Below are 11,070 nucleotides of genomic sequence, written 5' to 3'. Positions count from 1 at the left end.
TTCAACACTTGGTATTGTCTGTCCTTTTGCTTACAGCCCTGGTGGGTGTGTAATGTTATCTTATTGTGGCTTTAATTTGAATTCCCCTAGTGACTAGCAATGTTGACTATTTTTTCAAGTGCTTTTTAGCCATTTGTATATCCTCTCTGGTGAAATGTGCATTTCCTCATCTTTTAGTTGGACTGTTAGTCTTTTTCATAACTAAGTTGTAAGAGTTCTTTGTGTATTTTGAATACAACTCCTTTCCCAGATAAATAATTTGTAAATCTTTTCTTGTAGTCTATGCCTTATCTTTTGAACTTATTAAGAGTTACTTTTAAAGCCCAGAAGTTGTCACTTCAGTGAAGTATAATTTATCACTTTTTTTTTGTGGATTGCACTTTTGATGTCATATTTAAGAACTCTGAGCCCAGCTCAAGGTAATGAAGAATTTATCCTATGTTTTCTCCTATAACTTTTATAGTTATACATTTACATTTATTTTTTTTAAAGATTTTATTTATTTATTTGAGAGAGAGAGACAGTGAGAGAGAGCATGAGAGGGGAGAAGGTCAGAGAGCGAAGCAGACTCCCCATGGAGCTGGGAGCCTGATGTGGGACTCGATCCCGGGACTCCAGGATCACGCCCTGAGCCGAAGGCAGTCGTCCAACCAACTGAGCCACCCAGGTGTCCCTACATTTACATTTAGATCTAAGATCCACTTTGAGTTAATTTTTGGGTATGGTGTGAGGTAAAGGTCTAAGTTAACTTTTCTTGCATGTGGAGATCAAATTGTCCCAGCATCATTTGTTGAAGACTGTCCTTTCTCCATTGCACTGAAAATCAACTGGCTATAGGGGAGCCTGGGTGTCACAATCAGTTAAGTGTCTGACTCTTGATTTTGGTTCGGGCCATGATCTCAGGGTGGTAAGATCGACCCCATGCCAGGCTATGAGCTCAGTTTGGAGTCTGCTTAAGTTTCTTTTTCCCTCTTCCCCTCTTCCCCATGGTCTCTCCCTCTCAAATAAATAAATAAATCTTTAAAAAATCAATTGACCATAAATGTAAGAATGTATTTCTGACTCAATTCTGTTCCATTAGTACATATGTTCCATAATATATATTGTCTGTCTTTACACCAATATCACACTATCTTGATTACTGTAAGCTTAGAGTAAGTTCTGAAATTGGCTGTTATAATTCATCCAGCCTATTTTTCAAAAATAATTTTGGATAGTCTATATAAAATTTAAGATCAGCTTGCTCTTTTTGTCAACAAGGTTGCTGTAGTTTTGCATGAAATCTATATATCAGTTTCAGGAGACTTGCAGTCTTAACACTATTGATTCTTTCTAATCCATGAATATGGAATCCATTCACTTAGATCACAAAATTGAAGGGAGAAATACAGAGCCACAATAATAGTTGGACACTTCAATATTCACTTTGTGTAATGGATAGAAATCAAAGAGAAGATGAACAATGAAAGAGAGGTCTTGAACATACACCAATTAGAACTAACAGACATATATAGGACACCCTATCCAACAACAGCACAATATGCATGCAGATTAAATAGTCTCTAAGACAGAGTTTATATTAGGCCACAACACAAATCTTAATACATTTAAAAAGGCTGAAATTACACACACGCAAAGTATCTTTTCTGACCACAATGGAATGAAACTAGAAGTCAGTAACAGAAGGAAAACCAGAAATATGTAGGAAATAAAAAAATACTCTTAAACAACTGATAGGTCACAGAAGAAGTCACAAAGGAGATTAGAAAATATTTTGCGATAAATGAAGGATAAAAAAACTACAGAGGAGGAGCACGTGGCTGGCTCATGTGTGGAACATGCAACTCTGAATAACCAAATTGCAAGTTTGGGATTGTGAGTTTGAGCCCCATGTTGGGTATAGGGATTACTTAAAAAAAAAAAAAAGAATAAAGAGGGGCGCCTGGGTGGCTCAGGGTTAAGCCTCTGCCTTCAGCTCAGGTCATGATCTCAGGGTCCTGGGATCCGGCTCTCTGCTCAGCAGGGAGCCTGCTTTCCTCTCTATCTCTGCCTGCCTCTCTCCCTACTTGTGATCTCTCCCTCCGTCAAATAAATAAATAAACAATTAAAATCTTCAAAAAAATTGAAAAAAGAAAAATAGAGGAATCAACAAAACTAAAATTTATTCTTTAAAAAGATTAACAAACAAAATTGACAAATCTTTAACTGGATTAAGGAAAAAAAAAAGAGAGAAGACCTAAATAACTAAAATCAGAAATGAAAAATGGGACATTACAACTGATACCACAGAAATAAAAGGAATTACAGCAGTTCCCTCCTACCTGTGGTTTCCCTTTCTGCAGTTTCAGGTACCTGTGATTAACTGTTGTTCAGAAACAGATGATCCTTCTTCTGACATATCATCAGAAGGTCAATGGTAGCCTAATGGTACACCACAGTGTCTCGTTATTCACCTCACTTCATCTCGTCATGTAGGCATTTTATTATCTCACATCATCACAAGATGAAGAAGGGTGAGTACAGTACAACGTCTGAGAGACAGAGGGAGACAGACCATATTCATAAAACTTATATTACAGTATGTTGTTTTAATTGTCCTATTTTATTATTAGTTATTGCAGTTAATTTCTTAGTGTGGCTAATTTATAAATTAAGCTTGCCAGAGGTATAGGAAAAAACACATTATATATATATGGTTTGGTACTATCTGTGGTTTGAGGCATCCACTAGGGATTTTGGAAAGTCTCCCCCTGAGATAAGGAGGGGATTACCGTGTAAAAGAATACTATGAACAACTGTGTTCCAATGAGTTGGATACCCCAGAAGAAGTGGATATATTCCTAATAACACACAACCTACCAAAACTGAATCATGAAGAAATAGAAAATCTCAATAGATCCATAATTAGTAGGGGGGCTGAATCAGTAATCTAAGACAAAGAAAAGCTGAGGACCATATGGCTACACTGGTGAATCTACCAAACATTTAAAGAAGAATGAACACCAATCCTCTTCAAAGTCTTCTAAAAAACTGAAGAGGGAACACATCTAAATTCATTCTATGAAGCTAGCATTATCATTATACTAAAGTCAGGCAGGCACTATATGGAAACTGCAGACTAACATCCCTTATGAACATTGATGCAAAAATCTTCAACAAAATACTAACAAACAAAATATAATAACACATTAAAAGGATTATATACCATGACCAAGTGGGATTTATTTCTGGAATGTGAGGATGATTTAACATACAAAACTCTATCAATGCAACATATCACATTAACAGAATGAAGGAAATAACTCATTCAGATATATAACATAATAATGAATATAGTTGGATTCATGTCTGGCACTTTGCTATTTGTTCTCTATATATCACATCTTTTTATTTTTGGTTCTTCTGCTCTTCTTTAATTGTCTTTTGTTATGCTTAATAAGTATTTTTATCTCATTTTAATTCCTATGTTAATTTTTTACTATTTTTTTTTTTGAGTTATTTTCTAAGTGGTGTCCTGGGAATTGTAGTATGCATCTTAATTTATCAAAATCTGCTTCAGGTTAATAATAATTGGAATAATACTAATCCAGTAAAATACAGAAATTTTGCCAATATAGTTCCATTGATTGCTCCTTCGTGTTATTGTCATACATATTACATCTGTACAATGTTCTAAACTCAACTCAGTGTTATGATTTACTTTATACAATCTTTCATCTTTTTAAGGAGTTCTTACCAAAAAAAGAGAGAAATATTATAGTGTTTTGTATTTACTCTTATATTTACCATTTCCTGTGTTCTTCATTTCTTTATATAATTTGAATTAATGTCTGGTGTCATCTCCTATTAGTCTGAAGAAGTCCCCCCCCTTTTTTTAAACTTTACACCCAACGTGGGGCTTGAACTCACAAGCCCAAGATCTAGAGTCACATATTCTATCAAGTGAGCCAGCCAGGCACCCCTAAAGAAATTTCTTAAATATTTCTTCTAAGGCAAGTCTACTAACAACAAATTCTTTGATTATCTTGAAATGTCTTTATTTCACTTTCCTTCTTTTTTAAACAGGAAAAAATAAAGATTTTTTTAAAATTTAAATTGATAGCTAACATTTTTAATGAAGTTTTTTTTTTTCCTTGATAAACTGAAGTCTAGAACACAAGGTCTATATTCTATGGTAGAGCCAAGTCATGGTGGTTTCTCCTCTCTAAGGGTCTTTGCTTCCCAGTTAAAGATCTATTTAATACAAGTTTTATATAACACAGGATCCTTCATAAGGAAATGAAGACCTTCGGTTTGATTTTTATTTTTTATATTTATTTATTTATTTATTTGACAGAGATCACAAGTAGGCAGAGAGGAAGGCAGAGAGAGAGGAGGAAGCAGGCTCCCCGCTGAGCAGAGCCCGACTTGGGGCTCTATTCCAGGATCCTGAGACCATGACCCCAGCTGAAGGCAGAGGCTTTAACCCACTGAGCCACCCAGGCGCCCCTCGGTTTGATTTTTTTTTTTAAGATTTTATTTATTTATTTGACACAGAGAGAGAGAGAGATCACAAGTAGGCAGAGAGGCAGGCAGAGAGAGAGAGGGGGAAGCAGGCTCCCTGTTGAGCAGAGAGCTCGATGCAGGACTCATTCCCAGGACCCTGAGATCATGACCTGAGCCAAAGGCAGCAGCTCAACTCACTGAGCCACCCAGGTGCCCCGCCTCGGTTTGATTTTTAAAGGGCCATTTTGCTAAACACATAATTCTTGATTTTTCAGTTCTGAAAATATTTACCCCTGTTTTCTGGCTGCCATTGCTTCTGATGAGAAGTCAGCTATTAACTGAATTGGTTTTTCTCTTTTAAATGATAATTGTTTTTCTTTTGTTGTTTTGAGCATTTTTCTCTTTGTATTTTTCATCAAATGGGAGAAAATTTCAGCCGTTATTTCTTTAAATATTCTTACTACTCTACCTCCCTTTCTCTCTCTTCTTCTGGGATTTCCATTACCCTTATGTGGATATACTTGAATCCCACAGATCTCTGAGGCTGCTTCTTTTTCTTCATTTTTTTTTCCTCTCAGTTTTAAAGACTGAATAATTTCTTTGGATCTACCTTCAAGTTCACTGATTGTTCTTCTGTCATCTCAAATTTGTTGTTGAACTCCCCAAGTAAATTTTCAACTATTATACTTTTAACTTAAGAATTTTCATTTGGTTCTTCTTTTTTTTTTTTTTAAGATTTTATTTATTTGACAAAGAGAGACATAGCAAGAGAGAAAACACAAGTAGGGAGAGTGGGAAAGGGAGAAGCAGGCCTCTCGCCAAGCAAGGATCCAATGCTGGGCTCGATGTGGGGCTCGATGCGGGTTCCATCCCAGGATCCTAGGATCATGACCTGAGCTGAAGGCAGACGCTTAACGACTTAGCCACCCAGGCACCCCTGGTTCTCTTTTTAAAAATAGATTATCTGTTTACTGAGTTATAGCTATTTGTTGTCGTTGTTCTCACATATCTTTTAATTATTTAAAAACGATTTCATTGAGTTCTTTGAACATATTTATAATAACTGCTTTGAAATCTTTTCTAAATCCAATACAAGGGCCCACTCAGAAATAGTTTCTATCAACTGCTTTTTTCCCTTAGTATACACATCATATTTTCCTGCTTCCTTGAAACTCCCATAATTTTGTTGTTGAAAGCTGGACATTCTATTTAAAAAATTTAAAAAAGTTTTTATTTAAATTCCAGTTAGTTAATGTACAGTGTAGTATTAGTTTTAGGTATACAATTTACTGATTCAGCACTTCCATACATCACCTGGTGCTCATCACGACAATTGCTCTCCTTAATTGTCTTCACCTATGTCACCCATCCCCCGACCCACTCTCCTCTGGTAACTGTCAGTTTGTTCTTTATAGTTTAGAGTCTGTTTCTTGGTTTGCCTCTCACTTTTTCTTGCTCTTTTTTCCCCCCGATGGTGATTTTTTTTGTTTCTTAAATTTCTCATATGAGTGAAATCACATGTATTTGTCTTTTTCTGACTTATTTCACTTAGCATTATACTCACTAGCTCCAACCATGTCATTGCAAATGGCAAGATTTCATACTTTTTTATGGCTGAGTAATATTCAATTGTATGTAAATACCACATCTTCTTTGTCCACTCATCAGTTGGTGGACATTTAGGCTGTTTCCATATTTGGGCTATTATAGATGTGCTGCTATAAACATAGGGGTGAATGTATCCCTTTGTATTAGTATTTTTGTTTTATTTCACTAAATACCTAGTGGTGCAATTGCTGGGTCACAGGGTAGTTCTACTCTTAACTTTGTGAGGAAACTCCATACTGTTTTCCAGAATGGCTGCACCAGTCTGTATTCTCACTAACAGTGTAGGAGAGTTCCCCTTTCTTCACATCCTTGCCAACACCTGTTGTTTGTTTTTCTTTCATTCCTTTTTTTTCTATTTGAAAGTAGTCATTTATTATCTGACCACAGTACAAAAATAATCATGGTAGATACCTTAGTTCATCCTTCTAATAAGGCTATTGATCTGGTCTTCCCTGTCACCAGCATCTCCATCTTCTACGAAATGGGTGGTCTTTTTCTTCATTCCCCCTCACGGAGAAGATAATTTGAAGAGCCAAAAAAGTTGTTTGATTCTTTGAAACATGCTCCAACAGTATAGATTTCGTGCATCAGATCCTCCATGCAGATGATGCCATATTTACCAGTTAATGTGTTTATCTGTCAGGGCAATTCATTTCTTGTTGTTTTTGCCATCATCACGCTTGTAGATCAATTCATTTACAGACTTCAGGTCATGCTATATATGGTTCTACAATCCTTAGCATGTTAATGGAAGCCTTGTTGAGCTTAACAAAGGTGTCATTGAAGATCTGGCAAAGGTGAAGAAGCTGCAACACCTTTCAAATCTTTGGGCTTACACCACTGATACCTCTGATACTGATGACAAATGACAATTTGGTTTCTGCAGGTATGTTAGAAGTTGCCGGTCTGTCTGTCTGTCTTTCTTTCTTTTTTTTAGCACCATCCTGGCCATTTAAATCTCTGTTCTGTAGAACATCTACCTATCTGCCTGTATTCCTTGTGGTACTTCTTAGCTTTTTCAAAGATAAGCTTCCTCCTTGCATTTCTTTTGGGCAAACTTCTTTCTCAAGGGTTTCTGGCAAATAGGAACCTTTTTTCCTTCTCTTCTGCACACTCCATGGTCCCAGCAGGAAAAGAGGCCTGTTGTTTTTTTGTGTTGTTGATTTTAGCCATTCTGACAGGTGTGAGGTGGTATCTCATTGTAGTATGGATTTGTTATTTCCCTGTTGATTAGTAATATTGAGCATATTTTCCTGTGTCTGTTGTATATCTGTATGTCTTCTTTGGAAAAATGTCTACTCTTGTCTTCAGTTCATTTTTTAATGGGATTATTCATTTTTTGGATGTTCAGTTTTATAAGTTCTTTATATATTTTAGATATTAACTCTTTATTACATATGTCATTTGCAAATACCTTCTATTCCAAAAACTGTCTTTTAGTTTTATTATTTCCTTCATTGTGCAGAAGCTTTTTATTTTGATGAAGTCCCAACAGTTTGTTTTTGCTATTGTTTCCCTTGCCTCAGGACAGATATCTCATAAGAAGCTGCTATGGCAGATAACAAGGAGGTTGTTACCTGTATTCTCACTAGGATTTTAATGGTTTCGTGTCTCACATTTAGGTCTTGATTTAATCCATTTTGAATTTATTTTTGTGTAAGGTGTAAGAAAGTGGTCCAATTTGATTATTTTGCATGTTGCTGTCCAGTTTTTCTAACACTATTTGTTAAGACTTTCTCCCATTGCATATTCTTTTTTATTTTGTTAAAGATTAACTAACCATGTACTTGTAAGTTCACCTCTAGGTTTTCTATTCTGTCCATTGATCAATATGCCTATTTTTGTGCCAGTACCAAACTCTTTTGATCACTACAGCTTTATAACTTGAAGTCCAAAATCATGATGCCTCCGGGAAAGCTGGACATTTTAGATAAAATTCTGTAGCAAATCTGGTTTCTGATTTCTAGCCCCAGTGAGAGTTGTTGCTGTTTTCCCCTTTGCTTGTCTTTTTAAATTTGCCTAGACTCAAACTGTCACTGTCTCCCTTACACCGTGTGCTTACTGACGTCTCTGGTCTTTTCAGAGTCATCCTGTACCTGCATAGCTTAGTGGTTAGCCCAGGATTCATCAGAGGTTGTGCTCAAACACCCAGAGCCAGGAGGACTTCCATTTTCTGCTATTATATATGTGTGGTTTGGAGAGAACTTTCACATTTTAGGCAGTTTTCACATGTGCCTAACTTTTGCTCCAACAGGATCTGTGTGTCTCCTCTGTGTGCATGCAGCCTCTGGTCGGCCAGGGATGGATGGAGAGCTACTATCTATGCCTATTTCCTGATCTCTGTTTTATATTACTGGCTAATCCATTGTTTACCCCAGTCAGGACTGCAACCCCAGCCAAACAACGTAACTGGATTTTTCACATTTGTCTCCAGATTAAACAAGATTTTCATGACTTGCTCCACTTTGATAGATTACACCACCAATCAAATTTATAGAGCAGTTGGGCATGGAGGAGAAGCCTCTGGGAAAAATGACATAGATTTGATTTTTACCTGATGTGTGGTAATTTTTAATGAACTGACACTTCTCAATTTGTTGTGTGCATTTGATTGATTTCTAGAGCACTGCAATGGATATATTTTATAATTTTGCTTTATGCTTGTTTCCCATAGAAAGGATTTGCTTATTTCCTTTCTTCATCAATGTGAGAAGTCTTGCTCTGAAATCCATTTTTGTGATAAAATTTTATTTATCAAGCAGTTGCTTATGAGATATTAGCTTGTTGTTTGGTAAAAAAACCTGTTTCATACATTATAAACATTTGGGACATATTGAGTTAAACAAAATTAAACAGGGTTCTTTATCACAGGAATTCACAGGGTCATGAATATGCTAAGATACATGGCACATCTCTAAGAGCAGGGCTGGGAGTAGAAAAGAAGTATGCAGCATTTTCTAATTAATTTGGCCACAGAATACCTTTTACAATAAATATCTGTTTACAAGTTAAGAAGCACTGTAAATGCTAGGACAAATGAACTGCTTAGACTTTAGGACAAATTTAGGGATTAGTTATAGTGGAGATGGTCATCAATGGGTACTTCTTTATATTCCCACAGATTATTGCCAGTAGTGGGGAACAAATAACCAGATGTTCTCCTAGTGTGTCTTTTTTCTTGTAATTCTTTCTGTGATTCTGCTTTAATCCCTGACATTCTCACTTTCACAAGTCCCATTTCTGAGGCAGACCCACTTAATCTACCTTGACAGAGAAGGTAGAGTTGAGACCTGGATGGACCTCTGAGTTCCTAGTTCCTTGCTTCCTTCCTAAAATGGTTTTAATTTTCCTTATGATTATAAAATTAATAGATTATCATTTTAAAAATTCAATAAATATCAAAAAGTATAAAAAAAAAGCATAGAGAGTAAACATAATTCCACCATCCTAGGCAATGACCTTTAGCATTTGGGTATCTATGTGTCCAAATATTTTTCTATGTACACCCTTTAAGGAATGTAAAATGAGTGCTTATTAAGTGTCAGGAATTGTGCCAGGTGCTAGGCAAATGGTGTTAAACACTTGATCCTTGTCTTCAAGTTACAATTTAGTCTAGTAGGGAGAAAGACATTAAATAAATCCAGCAAATAATTTTATACTTAAAAATTGTGATAGGTGTGAGATTGCCAAGTATTTTGGCAAAGACAGACTCAAACCATACATATGTTTGTTTGTTTGTTTGTTTGTTTTTAAGAGAGAGATGGGGGAGGGACCAAAGGAGAGGGAGAGAGAGAATCCCAAGCAGGCTCCATGCAGGGCTGGATCTCACAATCCTGAGATCATGACCTGAGCTGAAATCAAGGGTCAGATGTTGAAACAACTGAGCTACCCAGGCACGTCCATTCATACATATGTTATATAACCTGTTTTCTTCACTTACATCAATTTATCATGAATATTTTCCCATAACAATAAATATAGATTCTGTGCTAGAATTGAGAATTAGAAAAACATGCTCTTACCCCTGAGGGTTTAGTTTTAACAGGGGAGAGAGACATATAAATACATCATTTCAATCCAGTTTTCGTAGGGGTTGTATAAGGTACAAACATGGGGCAGGGAAGGCTTCATGGGGAAGTGACTGCCTGATTTCTGTTTAAAGGATAAATAGAAATTTTTTAGTTAAGAATGGAAGAATATGCCAGACAGTCAGCATGTGCAAAAACATGAGAGTTAAAAGCATGGCACAGGCATACTTAGAGAACTGTTGGCAGCTTGATATTGCTAAAACAAAAAATCCTAACCTAAGCCTAGTAGAAGAGAATGCTAGAGAGGCAGGCAATGGGAAAGTTATCAAGGCCTATGTTTCCCTGGTAAGGAGTTTGCATTTATCCACCAGACTATTTTGAACTGAGAATAACATGATCAGATTTCCGAGATAGAAAATGCTCTTTGAAGGGCTGACTGAAAAGAGAAGAAACTGGTGATAGTGGGTGACTACTTAGAAGATTTTTGTAATAATCCAGCACAGAGATGGTGGCAGGTGAAACAAGGCAATTGGAGGTATGTTAACCATCATGTTGTTAGGGGGTAAAGGGAAGCAAATTAGCTGGAGTGGGAGTCAGAATTACTGGTGAGAGCTGACAAGAGCTTTGCAGGGAAAACATGGTCAAATGGTAAACTCAAGAGCAAAGGGATGATGAAAGCTAACTGGAGTTTAGAAGTTGAGGGACTTAGGAATAGGAATAGCATCAGCTCCCTTGAGCCCTAGGGGAGAGTTTGGCTGAGGACACAGGTGAGATCTGGAGTCATGGATATTTATATGTCCTTGGAACTCCCCCTTCATGTGGCTGCCAGACACATTCCTGGGACAGCATGACAACCTTGCAGTAAGTGAGCATGAACAACTGTTTTCTGTCTTTAATAGTCCCATCAAATGAAGGCAAAAATTTTGGGGAAAATGTTCTATGAGGGAAT

General features: G+C 36.6%; 1 pseudogene; it reads right to left on the bottom strand.

Annotated features, from left to right (window-relative positions):
• Window positions 1-6,505: 6,505 nt before the first annotated feature.
• On the bottom strand, window positions 6,506-8,195 carry LOC122894570 (annotated as a pseudogene).
• Between the last annotated feature and the right edge of the window lie 2,875 nt (window positions 8,196-11,070).

This window comes from Neovison vison, chromosome 13 (assembly GCF_020171115.1).
Source record: "Neovison vison isolate M4711 chromosome 13, ASM_NN_V1, whole genome shotgun sequence".
In the NCBI taxonomy this organism is placed as follows: Eukaryota; Metazoa; Chordata; class Mammalia; order Carnivora; family Mustelidae; genus Neogale; species Neogale vison.
This window is presented reverse-complemented; position numbering and strand designations above follow the sequence as displayed.